Source organism: Lepisosteus oculatus, chromosome 14 (assembly GCF_040954835.1).
Source record: "Lepisosteus oculatus isolate fLepOcu1 chromosome 14, fLepOcu1.hap2, whole genome shotgun sequence".
NCBI classification, from domain to species: Eukaryota; Metazoa; Chordata; class Actinopteri; order Semionotiformes; family Lepisosteidae; genus Lepisosteus; species Lepisosteus oculatus.
This window is the reverse complement of record NC_090709.1, coordinates 13,860,268-13,879,419: the sequence shown is the minus strand read 5'-3', so window position 1 is coordinate 13,879,419 and position 19,152 is coordinate 13,860,268. Positions and strand designations below refer to the sequence as shown.

The window sequence follows — 19,152 nt, the reverse complement described above, 5'->3', positions numbered from 1 at the left end:
AGCGCCGCTCTTCCAACGAGGGTCTCTTCTTCCCAGACCACAGATTATTCTTCCCGCCCGGCTCTCTCACGGAGAGCAGACACACCGTCTCCACTAATGTGTTTACTACATCTATAGATCTGACCCCCTACAGCCCCGATATTCCTGGACAGGATATTTACCAACAGCCTGGTGAACTTCTCATCTTGACCTCTCCCAGGAGGAGCACAATTAACACAGAATCCTCTCTCCATTTAGCAAATAACACAAAACACTGTTTACCTGTCAAGACAGAAAACCAGGCTGCTCCAGGTGAGGCTTAAACTCACAACCTCGGCATGAGTCCACTGAATATGTCATTTTACATGGCCTGAACCAGGAAAGAGATTGGAAGTCAAGAAGTTATGGTTTTGTTTTAATACTTGCCTACTCTTTTAATTTTTCGGTCAAATCTTTTATTTGGGAGTACTTTCAATGGATGTTAATCTTTGTCCCGATGCACGATTCTGGGCCATGGTGTGTCTTGAATAATGTTCTTATAGGCTTCAGTTTGGAAAAGTGCGGTCTTCAGAAGCTACCGAAACCGCTAATGGTTACATAACACTTAATGCAAAAGCAACGTTCGGGTTTGAAAAAATATATTACTTGCTATGAATACAAACACTGTTACAGGAGGCGTGTTAGGGCTATTTTAGCTTAGATCATCAATTCATCTTACATTTCTTCTCCATCTATATCAACAGCGTCATCGCTACTGAGCGCTAAAGGCAGGTCCTGGCAATACAATCTTCTTTAGAAAACATTTTTAAAACTATTTCCACTACCATACATAAAGTAAAAGATACCGATTGCACGCATCTAATAAAATCTCTTATCCAGGGACGTTGTAGCTAGATGCAAATTCCAATCGAAAATGTATCAGCTTTAACATTTTCTTTTGGATCCACAGAACGATCAGCATGAGACTCAAAATATACCTGTGTTTGATTGTACAGCATAGATTGTACAGCATGTATGTTTACATTTATGTTAAAATTAAGGTAAATATATCAAAATATCAACATCCAACTTCACAGTGCTATCGTACTGTAACAGTGCTTGTCAAATTCTCAAACAAATCTGCGTTGTATTTCTAAACTCTTTTAGCAGAGGACGCAACAGGAGTATAAATGATATCTCCCGCCAGCCATTCAAAGATACTTTTCCAAGGGTGAATATGGATTTCTGGGGAGTTGCGGTGTTGATCACTATTGGACTTCCCCGGTCTCAAGTGTTGTTGTTGGACACGGGCAAAAGACTCGCATTTTCTGCAAATATAAAGAGGGTTAAGGTTTCGGCTTTAGCGGAGACAGTGTTTACATTGACAATAATAAGAAGATCGTCCCTGGGTGGGTTTAAACCACCAACCTTTCAGTTAACAGCCGAACGAGCTCGCCGATTGCGCCACAGAGACTGATGAAAGAGGCTTTCCTCCATTCGCACCTTTCCGGTCAAAAAATAAACATTGCTTGCATTTTCTTGCCAGTCGGCAATATTCCTACTGCTCTGATAGCCAAGAATTGCATTTCATTTTTCACAAGCTGTATGAATTTCTTGAAAAACAAGTTGTTGCAGAAAGGAAATGCATTCATGCTTTAAACTAAATCAAGCCCTATGCGGTTGTCCAAGATGGTAGTTTCTGCACAAAAAGACAGGAAGAAAGGCACAGCTGGGATGTGGAGCCAGGATCTCCAGTTAACGAGACAGGTACTTAAACCGACTCAGCTACGGTGCCGGCAGAATTCTCCTCTTTTATAGCCGCTTGGCCACACCGCTCTGAGCCATCTACGCCCTGAATCTGCCGGCTGAGCAAGCTGCCTCCTTTACATGGAACAGGAGCCCTGACCGTAAGAGAAATGAAGAGAAATGGCTTTTATTGGGCACTTTTCATGTCCAATGCGCTTGACATCTCCCTAGGAGGACAGAGTTCATTAACGACACTTTTCCTTTCTTTACACTTCGATGAAACAAAACAAGAAATCATGTAAGGGAAAATGTCTTTTTTCATGGAGAAAACATGCACCGGGAAATGTTGTGTTTAGAAGAAGTGAGTTAACATGAAAAGTGACTTAATTTACCGGAGCAAATGCTCACCTAGCAAGATCTGCTTTATTAAGTAGAAGTAGAGTGAAAGACGTGATCATTTCACGCCGTTGTGGAACGAAACGCTTTTGTCTTGGAATTCTAAATCAATTAGAAATTCAGAGCGACACATGCTTTGTCTGCTTAAAAGTGATGATTTTTTAAAACTAAAAAAAAATGTAGAAAACACGTTTCTCACTTAGAAATTTAAGATGGGGGGTGGGGTATTACTAATAGCGGCACTGAACTCACCATGGTGCAATTATTTGCATGACGGGCTAGTGGTTTAATGGATAACGCGTCTGATTTCGGTTTATAAGTTTGTCGATTCGACTTCTACCGGGGTTGTGTGATTCAAATCAGGCTCCTCAGAAATAGATGTCCGTTATGTAAATGAACCCCACGTGAAAGCAAACGTTGGGTCTGGGTTCCTTTCTTTCCTGCATGAAATAGCAAATCGTTACAAAAAAAAAAAACACCAACTAATGTCCAATAGTCCAATAGTTAGTCATTTAAGTAAACATGAATATACTGTAAGGTCTTGGTACATGGGAGTGGATTTCAACCACAATTAAAAAAGGGCAAATTATAATTACAGGCTTCAGACACTTTTTCATACAAAAGTGACCAAACACTTTCTAACTTTCAGGTTTGCTTGAACCTGTAAAAAAAAACAAGGTCTGAAACTTCCATTCTCTGATATCACTGTCTCTAAAGTCGGACATGATGTTTCGCAGATGTGCAGTATGCCTTTTCTATTGCCGTATCAAGATGATTCGCTGCATAAGCTCCTGACTGGTAGTTCTGTACTTTGCTGTTATTTCGTTCAGATTACTTATGTGGTGTACAGCTAAAACCCAACTGCATGGTGTAATTTCCAGGTTCAGCACCAGCAGCACCTGCAAGCACATCAGCTGACCTCAACATGATTTGAATACGCAACCTTCTGATCCAGAGTCAGACACGCTACCGTTGCACCACGAGGTCACTCGCCACGTGTGCTTTTAATTCCCCCAAAGAGAATAACAGTAATGCTAGAATAACAATAGTATTAAAACTACTACTACTACTGTTAATTCTCTAACAGTAACACTATAATTATATTTAATATTAACATGAATATGAACATTAAAACTAAAACTATCAGTAGCGCTATCATCATTAATACTCATATGAACACTAGCATTAAAACAACCAGTTGTACTCTCATTAATATTAATATGAATACACTAGTATTAGTATTTGTTGCTACCCATGATGTCACATCGCTCTTTGTGACGCGCACAGTGACATGGCGCCTGTCCCCGTGGTTACCATAGTTATGATTTATAAACACGGGAAAAAATACATGTAAACTGTTACTTACATACATTTATCAACTTATATATTTATAAGTTTTATATATTTATAAGTAATATATTTTTTTAGCTCTAGGATACAGTTACCTAAATAATAATAAGAATAATCATTGTTTAATTTCAGTTTGAACATTTTTTACATTAAACGCACTACGGTAATTGATCGATACAGTCTTTATTGACTGTTTTCTAGATATTTAAAAAAGGATCAAAACCAGAAAAAGAATCAGTACTCACCAATCGGTGAAGCTAATTGTTTATTCTACGGTTTTTTAATTGAATGAATTGGTTTTCGATAGATAAGTGATCAATAACTCTCCTCCGTGCGCACCCTGTGCCTCCCGCGGTCTTGCTCTCTGATCCAGGTGCTCAGGCTGGTGTCTGTGACGTCACAGCGCTCTTTGTAACAGAGCAGAGCGCGTCTCCGCTGGAGGAGACTCCTGTCCGAAGCCTGGGGGGCTTTTCTTACAGATATAACATCCCCCCCAAAAAACAACACACCGGGCTGTGAAGAGAAGCGAATCATAACAGTTGTAAAAGGAGAGCGACAAACCAAGGAATGAAATTCATTAAACAGGAAAAAAAACATTTTACTTCGCAGATTAATGTGTTACAAGGCGTACCCGTGTGGAGCAGTAGAGAACGAGCACAAGTCCCTGTAATAAGTGCTTTTAAATGTTTTAAACGAATCATCAGAGTATAGAAGCCAGGAGGATCAGGAACCTGATCCTGGAGGTTAAAATGTGTATCCTGGTTTTATTTCCAGCCTGCTCTCAGTTCCATAGGTAGTCTGATTACCTGTTACAATAATTCATCTAATTGTAAATTTATAAGACTGTGAGACACCTGTGAGAGACATATGAGAGCTGGTGATTCCCTGGGCTGGTGTGGAATCACACACAGACAGGTCTTCTTCTGTGTGATCTGAGTCCCACTGCTGAGAGCTACAGACTGGTCAACTGGTCACTACTGTAGACACGACCATCGGCCCATCGGCTACTAATAATCAATATACAGTGTACTGACCAAAGTGTCTCTACTTGTGTTTATTACATAAAAAGATAATTCCACACTCACGTGTGTTATAAAACATTTATAAAACATGTTTGGAGACTGACATACAGTAAAGAAAGTAATACTGAAGGGCTGGAGGTCCTGGAAAGGGTTAATAGAAGCTTCTTGCTTCTGACCTGGAACAGAGTCCACAGCTGACAGATCAGTGAGTCTTGAGCCCAGTTCACAGAGAGGAGAACCAGGAGCTCTTCTGTCTCTAAGTGGCTGTGAGGAAGGAGAAAATGGGGAGATGTGACCTGAGTCCAGGCTGTTCTGTCTGATATTATTCATGTAACAGCACTGATTGTCTGAATGTCCTCTGGTTCTGGATTGACGGATAAAAAGAAGCATGGAGCTTCTGTCCGATTGTCTCTGAGCTGTGAATCTGACTGAGAAGAGAATAATGATTTTTTATTCTGCCTCTGATAATTTTTCTCTTTGCCAAGTGGTGTTACATCCCCTTCAGAAACTCTGCACAGACTGTCAGAGTGAGAGAAAAGTAGAGAGATGGACAGATAAGAGCACACGCGGCGAGAGATACATACGTCTTGATTTACTTTGAACCAAGTGTTCATTTCCTTTGTGGAACAAGTTGTTTCTGAACTTCAAGAAATTCATACAACTTCTGAAAGATAAAATATAAGTCTTGCTAATCAGGACAGAAGAAATACCGCAAGAAAATGTCAGTGATTTTTCTCCTTTCAACGAAAAGTGGAGAAAAACAAGGGCAGTGCATCTCTGTTGGCTTGATTTAGCTTAATACAAGTATTCACTACCTTTTCTGTGGATTACAGACTGCGAAAGATGAAATAAAGTTATTGGTTATTCATGGTCAGTGCAGAAGAAATACTGCCGGCTGGCAGGAAAATGTCAGTATTTTATAATTCTTTAACTATAAATGTGTGAATGGCAAAAAGCAACGGGAGTGTGTCTCTGTGCAGCTGTTAAATGAAGGGCTGGTGGTTCAAACCCACTAAGGGACGAGCTTCAGACTGTTCTGCTGTAACCATAATCTCTGCTAAAGCTTGATGGGATTTCTTTGCAAGCCCTCTTGAAATTTGCAGGAAATATCTATTTTACTCGTGTGGAACTACAAGTAAACAATTAAGTACCTGTCAATGTCCAAGAAAACCATTTTCACGTGTGGAATTTTATCTTTAACTGGCTGTCAGGAGAATTCATTTATACACCCGTTGTATCCTAAAATATTTTAAAATTAGAACACAGATTTGTTGGAGAACTTGATAATCATTGACAATCATTCTTAAATGAGCATTATACAAATGTGCGTTGATATTTTTAATATGTACCTTAATTGTAATGTATATATATAATTGCTTTGATATGGATGTTCATTTGAAGGAATTGAGGAAACTATGAAGGATCGCAGAACAACCAAAGATACATTTGGGCATCTGCTATTGGTAAAGATTAAAGAGTACTGTAAGTGTGAAGCTTGCACACACACGAGAGAAAAATCAGTTTTAATGTACTTCATTAAACTGATGGTTTGCATAAAATGTACATAGCTCAGGATGGTTTCGATCAGTCAATCTCTGAGTTACAGGCCCAGCACAGGTCCGCTGCGCCACTCTGCTAACAGATGTCTTAGGGTGATACAACACAACTACTCTATCTTTGTTTTCTAAAAGTGCGCCCGAGATGAAAAGTTTCAACGGTAAACGCAGACGTCACTTTGAGCACTTGGTCTTTTATAGTACAAATCATCACATGCTGCTCTACATGGGCATGTCTTCAAGACCATTGTGAACCAAACCTTCTGCCAAACTGAATCTTTCGTCGTTAATTCCCAAATCTTTAATGAGAATCAGTGAAACGAAAACCAAGCCCATGTACACAGTTGCGTCCTAGCGTGAAAGAAAAATGATGTAAACATTTGAGAACTAACGAGAGTAGTCTGAACATCTCCAGCCTGTCAACTGCTCTACAAAGTGATCGCTCCCTCTACACCCACTTTATAACACTTAAAATGATTCAGGAAGCACAGCAAAGTTCTAAAACCAGCGAATGCATCTGCATACATAAAATGTCAATTTTTCAAAAGTAAAATCTTCAGCTTTGAAAGATTGTCATCTATATATTTTCGTTTTTCTCTTTTTTACATAACACGCTTTCAAGAAACAAACTGTCTGTGTATCTAGCTTTGTTAAATTAAAATCGGCACATCCCAGTGGGCAAAAGATGTAGAATATACGACTATTAAACGCATACCTTAGACGTGTAAATTTGCTCCGTAACTGGTCTAGAATTAAATTCTAATATACGTATATTGTTATACGTCAATTAGACATCTATGATTATATGTTTATTATACATAAATGGTTGGAGTTCTATTATACGGATACATTTAGAGGACTATTATACATATATAGTTAAAGGGCTATTATACATCAAAGAAAGATTTTTATAGGTGTAGAAACTAGTAAATAAAGCCAATGATTTGTTTTAGAAATGTATTCTTAAAATATACAATTATTCACACCTGAACAATATGTAGTTCAAATTATACATTATATACAATATTGTAATTAATATTTACAATTTTTGTGTACTTTAATCAAAGAGATAAAAAAGCGAATCTGTTTCATTCAGACATCGATCAAAAGCTCAATAAACGACGAAGTAGAGGTTCCTGTTCCGAATTCAGCCCACGTCTGATTGTCTTGTTTTGGCCAAGATCTGATCTTTGAATTAAGGGACTACTCTGTCTGCTTTGTAATTCAAAAATACATACAATGTCAAGTTTTTTGTAGATATAAAGGTGTTCTCTGTTTTCAAAGGATAGGTACTTAATTGGCATAATGATTTGGTATTGATTTTGTATCGTTGTATTATAAAGTTTGTGCTTTCTGTTTTTTTATCGTATTGTGAACTTATTTTTTAAACAAATGCTTACAAAGGCAAACACGGCACACATCTGTTTATACCAGTGGTGAATTGTACATTTTTATTAAGTACAAGCTACTGTGCACATCTGGGAGTATAACAGGTTCGATATAAAGTGGCAAAAATATAAAAGGGGAAAATACCCCAGACTGCGTGTAAAGCCCTCGTTGTGACTGTTTTAGATTAAAATGGTGTACTGTGCACGAAATGTTGCAGAAACACAATCTGATATTTTGATAATTATTATTTTAATAATTTGATCAAATTGAGGCCCAGGATCCAAATCTTCAGTTCTGATTTTTTTAAGTGATATCTTTCCTTCCTGTCGTGGAAGTCACACGATGTGAGCAATTGTTTTTTTTACTTTGCGATCCAAAGAGCCTCAGACGCACTGTAACCAAACCAGGATGGATTCTGCTGGGAGCAGGACTGAGCTCATTCTCACTCCCTGTGCTAAAAACAGAATTAGCTCTTCCCCGAACATCGTTTACAGCTGCTGGATGGTGCTCTGCGTCTTACTGCTCCGGCAATTACTTTGACGAAAGACAGATCACTTGTGCGCTTTTAACTTTCTCGCAGCTACGGGCGAGACTGACGCTCACGATATGAAGGCACCCGCTGGAACACATTCTCTAACTTTCACGATCGCGACAGACTTAGCTTTTTAAAAAAAAGTAGATATAGCCCTGAAAAAAGCATTAGCTTTATCAATTTTTACATTAATCTATTTTGAATCAAAGTTTGATATTTTTTTATTTTTTATTGCATTTTACATTATAATAATCATTATTGCTTACACTTATATAGCGCTGTTCTAGATACTCCACTCAATGCGCTTTACAGGTAATGGGGATTCCCCTCCACCACCACCATTCTCCTGAATGATCACAGAGAGTCAGAACCTCGGTTTTACGTCTCAGCCGAAGGATTTTTAGCGCGACACACAAACCCTTTGTCTTTTTTAGAGTGATTTTTAAACAGACATAAATGTAGAAAATGTGTTTTTTTTAGTACTGCAATAGCAGGGTCAGTGGCGTAATGAATAACGCGTCAGGCCTCGCGTCAGAAAATTATAGGTTGGCCTGCCGTCTGGCTTGTTGCGTTTATACCACTTACATTCTTTTATATCAATTAACTCCACCTGAAAGCTATAGAAAACACTTTGGGTAAGTTGTCTGTAGCCTCATGCGAATTTCGACAACTTACCCAAAACACTGTACTGTCTGGAGATCAGCTCCAGCTCTGAACTCAATTGCAATGAAAAACCATGCGTAACAAAACTGGAGAACAGCTGAACTTGTGCTCAGTTCGGTGATGAGGGTTCAGAACTGTCCTTGTTGTAATTAGCACGAACTGCACAGGCTCTGAATCAGACCATGTCAATTAGTCTGATCAGTGTAGGACACGTTAATGTAGAATTATTAATAGGTTTATTAGTTAGTTAAGGTTAACCCACCTGAACTAATGTAGAATTATTACTTGGTCTTTCTCTTGTTTGTACATAAATGAATGTCTCTGACAACTTAATGTTAGTTTTACGATGTAGGTCAGGCGTTGACATATGCACGAGTATATGAAATGTCTCACTCCTGATTCAACTCATGTTCTATAGGAGATTGGCGATTCCTCCTGTTTCTCGTACAACCATATCAGAACAGAAGCCCGTGTCACCCAGCTGTGATTCAAGATCGACTCGCATCTTTATCCCTTTTTTGTTCGTGATCATTATTTTCTTTAGTTATGATCAATATTGAACTTTTTCGAAATTAAATGACAATAATCAAACATGCAGGCAGATTTTGAAAAGTATTCGGAATTGACAGGGTGCCCCTTTGGAACAGTCGTCAGAAAATGTGAGAAAATGAAAGTTAAGTAAGCTCTCCCACAAAGCATTGAAGATTGGAATCTGAGTGTAAAAAAGCTACCCGTCTCCCAATGATAGGCAGGGATACACACCATGACTCGAATAGACTCAGCGAACTTTAACACCTATGATATTACGAGTGCTTTGCACGTGTCGAATTTCAAGAAGGAACTACTACAACAGTTGTGGACATAATTCAATACCACCGGCAAAGTCCAATGTCGGTAACTTCTGAGAAAATAATGTTCACTCATGGAATTTGGTCTTTGAATGGCTGGTGTGAAAATTCATTTATACTCCTGTTGCACCCTCAGCTGAAACATGTTAAAGTAACAACGCAGATTTGTTGGAGAACCTGACAAGAATTATTGGGTTAGCACTGTATGTATTCTTGTATATTTACTTTAATTTTAATCTAAATGTAAACATGCATGCTGTATAATCTATTGTAATTTTAAAATGTTAGCTGAGGATGCGAGGAGGGCTATTATACCTTGTGAAACACGCAAGGAACTGTAAAAAAGGCTGGTATTTGAATAAAATTGGCGATCACAAGAAAACCACAATTTATGTGGTATTATCATCAATATCCTTCAAAATCTACGTTCAAATGAAAGATTTGAAGAAACTATGAAAAAAGCAATAGTAGTAGCAGAGGATTTTGATTTTTGCTCTTCAAGTCAGTAGATCACCGTAGAGTTGCGCCCCTACAAACAGCACAAAGGATGAAACCCACCTCCTTCGTTATTGCTATGTTTGGGCCGGTGAAAGTAGCGTTTGTGCTATTGAAAGCATCTCGGAAGATGAAGGTGCAGTCACTTCCACATGATATCATTAGATCCGACGACAAGAGCTGAAGACCCCCAGTCCAAGTCAGCAATGTGAGGAAGATGGATAGGGAGGAAGGTACAGTAGTGTAGCCGAGCAGTCTAAGGCACTGGCGTTTGGGCTCCAGTCTCTCTGGGGGCGTGGGTTTGAATCCCACTGCTGCCAAATGTTAATGTTTTAAGACCTGCAATACGATCAGTAAAAACGCTTTTTGTTAGGCTGCGGGACGTGTTTAGAGATAGACTTTCTAAAAGACAGGCTTGACATCAAGGCAGAAAAAATATTTTGTTTTCTCAACAGAAATTCTCTTTGGCACGTTCAGCTTTATGTAGGGAACAACATCTGCCGAGATCACTTTTGAGGCAGTGCACATGATAGTGTACCGGCAAGTACATTTAATATTGGCTGTGGTGGTGAGCTGCTTTTGTCTGTCTTCACGCCGAATCGTTGGCAGGGGTAAAGCTTATTAAATTTTTGAACATAGCGCTCCATTAGAAGTACTTTGTTCATGATCAAAAGAGATCAGAGGATTAACTTCATGAATTCACATAGCATACCTTACAGGAAAGATTTAAAAGGGGAATTGATTGTGCTTCCTGATGTTGTTCCTGTGGTTTCTTTGGATACAAAGGTGAATGTTCTTTGACGTTCTGCTAGAGTATCCACTGGGTGGGTTTTATCAATTAGCTCGGATAGGTCATCAGTGCTCCGTCTCCGGAAAATAATCAGGACTGTTTTTTCCTGTGCTGTCTTTTAAAACATATAAGATCACGAGTTTACAGATTTCTCCAAATAACAACTATACATTTTAACCCAGCGGTTAGCATTCCTTCAATCCAATAGTTTTACTCTGGGTTAAAAGCAGGGCAATATACAGAGAGATGATATTCAAATATTTCAACGTTCTGTTGGATTACCTGTATGGAGATATCGCTCAGAATTCCTAATATGATTTTGAGTTCAGTTTTGCTTTACTACTTTCAGAGTCTTTTATTGACCTTGCTGAAGCAGAGAAGTGACATAATCACAAATGTGACCTTCCTGTGCTGCTGTTTCTGGTTAATAATGATTACTGCGAGGAAAAAAAAAACAGCTCCTTGCAACCAATGCACTCACTTGTTGAGTGGGTATTTTCCAAGCTGCTCTTCCTCAACTACAAAGTTAGTTGTCGAGCAAGGACATCTGAGAAGGAGTCTGAATCCGTCAAGAACACAGGAATTCTAATATCGCACTGCCATCTTGTGTCCAGAGGTCTGCTTTTTCCTTATTGGACTTTTTGGTGTTTAAGAACACGCTTCCTACCTCGAATGCTAGTTTCAAAAGATGTTACCGGATGACAGATTATCTTGAAAAGATTTGGGGATGCACTGGCCTTGATCAAACCCAGCTCAATTATTTGGAAGGCCCCTGTTCCACCAACACACTTCTAAGAAGCACCTGCACATTTTCGCAAACCTTTCTCTCACCTACAAACTTATGAAGACACAGACATCCAATGAAAACTAATTTGATTCACTCAAGGCTCGACTCTCTTGTTGTGATGTCGTTTTAATTAATGTTAGCTATGATAAGGTGTCATTTCTGTCTCTTAAAGTTTAAGAGTCTGCTCCTTTCTTCCTGGTATAGAAATAACATGTTCCATCTTACTTTACAAACATCACTAAAAATACATTATTCAGCTCTAACGCCTGTGTGCATCGACAAGGCATCTCAAAAGGACATTAAATAAGAACACGATCCTTCCTGTTACCATTACTGTGGTTGGAGCGTTGTTTCACCCCTTTAGGTTCTTCTACAATATTTACAGAGCTTTATCACTGGAGTTGTACAGAAAATGTGTGCGTGTGTCCTGTGGCTCAGTGTGTGATGTAGCTCAGTGGTAGAGTGCATGCTTTGCATGTATGAGGTCCCAGGTTCAATCCCTGCCATCTCCAAGTGCTTTATATTACTGTGCTCACATCGAAATCTGCTGAGTGAGAACTCTTTGCTCATGTTCATAGAGATCCAGGTTTACACAATTAAGTTCAGTCACACACGAAATGCTACAGTGTTGCTCTGCTGTTTTAAATGTACCTCCAAAGCATTTAGTTCTGTTAACTACAACAAATGATTTGAACTAATTTAACATCATCTTCAGGAAATCCAGAGAACGTCTCCACACTTGTCGTGGCTGTTGAAGAAGACACCTGTTGAATCTCACCCGGGATTTCTTGAAGGACTAAAGGACTAAACAACAACTTTTGATGATTACAAGATATTACAAGAGAAACACAACCATCCGCACAGAGGCTTGGATCCTGAATGCTTAAGTTAAAAGACAAAGCGAAGGATATGACCTGTAAACTCTCTTCATGTTTTATAGTTTATGAAATAAAATAATGTTTACTTTCTTGTAAACAATATACAAAAAGTATTTCTTGGTATGAATCCTAGCTCATTTATAGGCGGTGTTCTAGGACTTCTCGCTTCAGCAATCCTGTCAAAGCATCGTACGTTTCTACCCCATCAATATCAGCAGTGTTATCACTACCAAACGCTAAGAATAGATCCTGGCAATACTTCATGAGATCTTCTTTGGAAAATTGTTTATTTTATTTTTAAAAAATATTTTCAATACCATCCAAAAAGTCAAAAGTTTCAATTGCATGCAACTGATGAGATCTCTCTTTGATGGAAGTTATAAGTACATCCAAAACACGTTTCTTGTGGATCCAGAAGAGGATCATTATGAGGCTCAAAACATGCCTGTCTCTTCTTTTTTTTGAGGATGAATTGATTATTGAGGTGTAATCATTGGTTCAAAACCCAAATCATCTGGTATTGCTGTTGTTTCTTTGATAGTTTCTTCAAATCCTTCAATTGATCTTTGATATCGAGGGATAATATCATACAAGTTGTGGTTTTCTTTTAATCACCAATTTTATTAAAATTTCACCTTCTTTTACAGATGTCTTGCATGTATCACAAGATATAACAGTCCCCTTGGGTCCACAGGTAAAATGTTGTAAAAAGTACAACAAAAGTACAATATACTAAACAGCATTTATGGTTACATGTATATTAAAATGAAGGTACAGTGCCTTGCGAAAGTATTCGGCCCCCTTGAACTTTTCAACCTTTTGCCACATTTCAGGCTTCAAACATAAAGATATAAATTTTTTATTTTATGTGAAGAATCACCAACAAGTGGGACACAATTGTGAAGTGGAACGAAATCTATTGGATTTTTGAAACTTTTTTAACTAATAAAAAAATGAAAAGTGGGGCGTGCAAAATTATTCGGCCCCTTTACTTTCAGTGCAGCAAACTCACTCCAGAAGTTCAGCGAGGATCTCTGAATGATCCAATGTTGTCCTAAATGACTGATGGTGATAAATAGAATCCACCTGTGTGTAATCAAGTCTCTGTATAAATGCACCTGCTCTGTGATAGTCTCAAGGTTCTGTTGAAAGCGCAGAGAGCATCATGAAGACCAAGGAACACACCAGGCAGGTCCGTAATACTGTTGTGGAGAAGTTTAAAGCCGGATTTGGATACAAAAAGATTTCCCAAGCTTCAAACATCCCAAGGAGCACTGTGCAAGCGATCATCTTGAAATGGAAGGAGTATCAGACCACTGCAAATCTACCAAGACCTGGCCATCCCTCTAAACTTTCAGCTCAGACAAGGAGAAGACTGATCAGAGATGCAGCCAAGAGGCCCATGATCACTCTGGATGAACTGCAGAGAACTACAGCTGAGGTGGGAGAGTCTGTCCATAGGACAACAATCAGTCTTACACTGCACAAATCTGGCCTTTATGGAAGAGTGGCAAGAAGAAAGCCATTTCTCAAAGATATCCATAAAAAGTCTCGTCTAAAGTTTGCCACAAGCCACCTGGGAGACACCCCAAACATGTGGAAGAAGGTGCTCTGGTCAGATGAAACCAAAATCGAACTTTTTGGCCACAATGCAAAACGATATGTTTGGCGTAAAAGCAACACAGCTCATCACCCTCAACACACCATCCCCACTGTCAAACATGGTGGTGGCAGCATCATGGTTTGGGCCTGCTTTTCTTCAGCAGGGACAGGGAAGATGGTTAAAATTGAGGGGAAGATGGATGCAGCCAAATACAGGACCATTCTGGATGAAAACCTGTTGGAGTCTGCAAAAGACCTGAAACTGGGACGGAGATTTATCTTCCAACAAGACAATGATCCCAAACATACAGCAAAATCTACAAAGGAATGGTTCACAAATAAACGTATCCAGGTGTTTGAATGGCCAAGTCAAAGTCCAGACCTGAATCCAATCGAGAATCTGTGAAAAGAGCTGAAAACTGCTGTTCACAAACGCTCTCCATCCAACCTCACTGAGCTCGAGCTGTTTTGCAAGGAAGAATGGGGAAGAATTTCAGTCTCTCGATGTGCAAAACTGATAGAGACATACCCCAAGCGACTTGCAGCTGTAATCGCAGCAAAAGGTGGCTCTACAAAGTATTAACGCAAGGGGGCCGAATAATTTTGCACGCCCCACTTTTCATTTTTTTATTAGTTAAAAAAGTTTCAAAAATCCAATAGATTTCGTTCCACTTCACAATTGTGTCCCACTTGTTGGTGATTCTTCACATAAAATAAAAAATTTATATCTTTATGTTTGAAGCCTGAAATGTGGCAAAAGGTTGAAAAGTTCAAGGGGGCCGAATACTTTCGCAAGGCACTGTAATGCCGAAAAGTGAATGAAAATCTACTTTCTATTCTAAACCTCCAACTAGGAGAGAATGCCTTTACCCTGAGGATTGCACAATAAAGGAAACCTGAAAATGTTTTAATGTTCTTAAATTACAAGACTGCAAGGTCTCTTAAACAAGGTTCACATTATTTAACTAGAATTTTATCTCCAGTTCTTCTTGTCTGACATGCCTCCTCTCTCTTCCTTCCTTCAGTTACCTCTCTCTTCTTTCTCTTTGTTTATATTTTATCCTGTGAATTTAGTCTGATGACAACTCTAATAAGGAGGTAATTTGAGTAAACCAAAAGATTCACTTTGTTCCTCTGTGCTTACCAGTTCTGCAGATATGTAAACTAATATTTTTGAGACTCCTAACTTTTTTTAAGAGTCAACATTAGCTTGAATGACACCACTCCAGCCATAATGATATATATGTCTCTTTCCTAGCCCAGCACTCCCTCAGGCTAGATGAGGTAGGAGGTAATTGTATCAGCAGTGTTTATAGAAATTCACACCTGAAGAAGGCTCCACGGCCGAAACGTTGTGTTTTTTTTCTTCTTTTTTTCAGCATGGAATAAGCATGGAATAAACCTATTGTTCCTTTGCAGCCTACGCATGCTGATGCAGCTACCCACCTGAACTACTATGTTTATACGAATGTGTCTTTATCATTTGGTCCTGCCTCTCTCCTAGCCCAGCGCTCCTTAAGGCTGGTTGGAGCAGGAGGCGATTGTGCTGGGAGGCTGGAGGTTTATCACAATGGCTCCTGGGGGACAGTCTGCGATGACTCCTGGGACCTGGCAGACTCTCAGGTGGTGTGCAGGCAGCTCCGGTGTGGGACGGCCCTCAGTGCCCCAGTGCCAGCCTCCTTCAGCCAGGGAACTTGACCCATCTGGCTGGACGAGGTGGGCTGTATGGGGAACGAGTCGTCTCTGTGGGAGTGTCCTTCAGTAGGGTGGGGACAGCATGACTGTGGACACAAGGAGGATGTGAGAATCCTGTGTTCAGGTAAACGAACGAAAAAAAAAATCATCCATATTCTCAAATTCCACAACGTGGATATGGTTTGCATTTGGAGTGCTTAAATATATCCTATTGAGGAAAATTCAATGCAATACAGTTTAGTTTTATTTGTATTTTTTCAATGGACATTGTCACAAAGCAGCTTTACAGATTTCCAGGCCTGAACCAAGGCTCGAAAGGGGGAGCCTATCCTCCTCTGTTAATTAAAATGAACAGACATGGTGAAAAAGATAGTATTTTTATTTCAGTAATGTGTAGTGAGGTCCAGCAGTGTCTGGGATGTTCAGTAGTTTCCTTTGGTTGAAATTTCTCTGGGAAGTTGAGTTCGACACTAACTCCTCTGGCCGGGTGGAGCTGCGGTATGAGGGCCCCTGGGACCTGCAGGATGCCCAGGTGGTCTGCAGACAGCTGGGCTGTGGGGACGCAGTGAGTGCAGCAGTAGAGGCCTCATTCGGACCAGGGAGTGGCGCCATCTGGCTGGACGAGGTGAACTGCAGGGGCAGTGAGCTTCACCTGTGGGACTGCTGTCACTCTGGACTGAATCAGAGTGACTGTCGACACAAGGAGGATGCAGGGGTTACCTGTACAGGTGAGGAGAGTCTTAGAACTGTAGATGAACAAAGTAGGAGATTGATGGAGAAGATACACTGTTACACATATTCTATCACTGCTTAATATCTTAAGATCATCAGTCAGAAGATCGGGATGTTGTGTAGCCCTGTGTGTGTGAACAGCACTAGACTTTAATTCTGAGCAAGACACCATTCATCCTGCAATCCTACGTTTGACCTCAAGGAACACATGTAAAGATTTTTAATTTATTAAGACCACTCTGGATTCAGCTTGCTATAAAACCAAAGACAAAATAATGACAGTTCTCGTATCTCTTTTACAGGTTTGTCAGAGCCAACATCCAGTCCAGCAACAGGTACAGGTGAACAGAAATCCTCCTTGTCAGTGATAACTCCTGTCTTTCTGTCTCTTCAGATTCCCAGTGTAGCTGTAATGTCTCCTCTCCTCTCTCAGGGTGAAGATCAGTGTTTTCAGATTCCCATTGCAGATCTAGTGCCTCTCTTTCCTCTACGCACCTGATCCTGAACCATCATAGCCCCATGTGGGAAATGGGGGAGGACAGAACATTCCATCTGTCAAAGCGTACATGAGTCCAAGAGCACCTCTCCTGGTCCCTGTTCATCCATTGTCTCCCCCTTTCTCAGGCAGAACCAGGACAACACCCCAGACACAGCTGCTGGGAGGTCTATCTGCCTCGCCCCTGGTCCTCCTGCTGCTGGGGGCTCTGCTGTTCGTGGTGCTGGCTCTGTTAGTGGGGCAGCTGATCCAGAACAGGAAGCTGAGGAAAGGTAGGTAGGGAACTCTCCATCCACATAGTGACCTCTAGTGGTCAGTTCTGTCACTCACATGGAACTGATATTTATATAATTACCGTTAGGAATAAACCTGGTAGAGAAAACCATTTGAAGTTTAAGAAAGATTATCAACAATTACAGATGGAGATATCAGGAAATTTGCAAATCCAGAAGCATAACATTTATGTGCTCAAATGTCCAAAGAAGGTTTAGTAGTCAATGTTTGATCTTGTACTCTGCTCCCTTCATGTTAACCCTGAGTGTCTGTTTCCTCACACAGCCCTATCTAAGGGAGCACTCGCCCCTTATCATGATGCCATCTATGAGGAAATAGAGTACAAACTGGCCAGAGAGGGAACCTACAGTGCCCCCAGGAGAGGTGAGTGGAGAGAGTCTTCAGGTGTGATTGATCTCCACCCTCTCTGAGGACTTAAAAATTGTAGAAAATCTAACCATCCTGGTTTCTGACTGGTTTTCTCAAGAGGTGTGTTAAGGTAGATAAAGAAAATGATCACATCACTATCCCTTGGCTGCCTTATAAAAAAAGTATTTTTTAGTTTTAAACCTGTAGAGTTTACTTTCTCAACTGGTGTCAAACTAAGTGAAGAAAATCAACACAGCACGATTCTGGATCTGCCTTATAGACACAAACTCACATCCTGGCTTCTCTTCCAGTAGAGGACAGTGTGGTTGCTGACTGACTGCAGGTAATATTGATCTGTCCTCCTGTTCACAGGGAGATTCCTCTCTGATGAGCTGCCCTCTGGATACGATGATGTGGAGGACAGTGAGGGAGACCCAGTGCCAGGTGAGGGAAGATGGAGTCAGGGGGCTCAGTGTGGGAGTGAGGAGGTCTTCAGTCCAGTACTCACTCTCACCTCAAACCAGGACGCCATTTAGAGAACATATGTAGAAAATCCTGAATTATACAAATAGAACCACATGTGTTTGATACGTTATAAAGCCAGCTCTTCAGTGTTGCCTCACACTAGCCTTATCTCGGCAGATCACAGATGCTGAGCAAAACTATAGCTGGTCAATACTGGGGTAGTAAACAAGGTGCTGCTCTAATTGGTTTTGATAGAAAAGGAGACTGGGGAACAGCATGCTGTAAAAACTGCCTTTCAGATCAGATAAATCAGCGACCCTAGAGTTATAGCTTAACTATACTCCACAAAACATTTAAAATCACACTACAGTAACTTTGCAGCTCTATGGTCAAAGTAAGTCTGAGTCCGGAAGTGTAAATTCTCTGTCTCTCTGTGTGGTTCAGGAGACTCGATACCCTCTCTGAAAGAAGAGATCCCAGAGTACTATGATGATGCAGTAACTGTAGCTCAGAGCCCAGATGCATTGTCAGGTGGGTTACTTCAGTCCAGTCAAACGGGGGAAACTCTGCACCAATCTCAGTGAGTCTGACTCTCTCTTTGATCTCAGCCTCTGAATATGGAGTCTGTGTTATCCTTCACCAGTCACATGAGTCTGACTCTCTCTCTGTGATCTCAGCCCTGCACACTCAGTCTGCTCCTCTTCAGTTGCTCATAGTGTCCACATCACCACTCTCTCCAAATACAACCAACCTTTCTCTCCCCTGATGTCCTTCAACATCTTATTTTAACATTTAGGAATTGTTTGAAATATATCACTGAGGTGAATAGGATTAGAAATCAGGTTCCCTGATCTCCTGTACTTGTCTGGAGTTTTAGTTCCTTTGTGATATTAAGTTAATCAGTGTGTTCTGAGGAGCTCCAGCAGTCCGGTGCTCTAGATGGCTCAGTGCTCTGATATGTTTCACTGAATCTGTGCTCTTTGTGGTTCAGGAGAGAAGATGTCCCCTGTGACAGAAGAGGCCCCAGAGTACTATGATGATGCTGTAACTGTACCTCAGAGCCCAGATGCCTTGTCAGGTGAGTTATTTCAGTCCAGTCCCATAGAGAAA

General features: G+C 40.3%; 1 protein-coding gene and 1 non-coding gene across 1 annotated transcript; one reads left to right on the top strand and one right to left on the bottom strand.

Moving 5' to 3' along the window:
* Positions 1-19,152, bottom strand: part of LOC138242764 (zinc finger protein 271-like) — a 1,399,044-nt gene that overhangs the window by 139,616 nt on the left and 1,240,276 nt on the right.
* trnaa-ugc (transfer RNA alanine (anticodon UGC)) lies at positions 11,974-12,044 on the top strand. Its single transcript has one exon. It is a non-coding gene; the product is annotated as a tRNA-Ala (tRNA).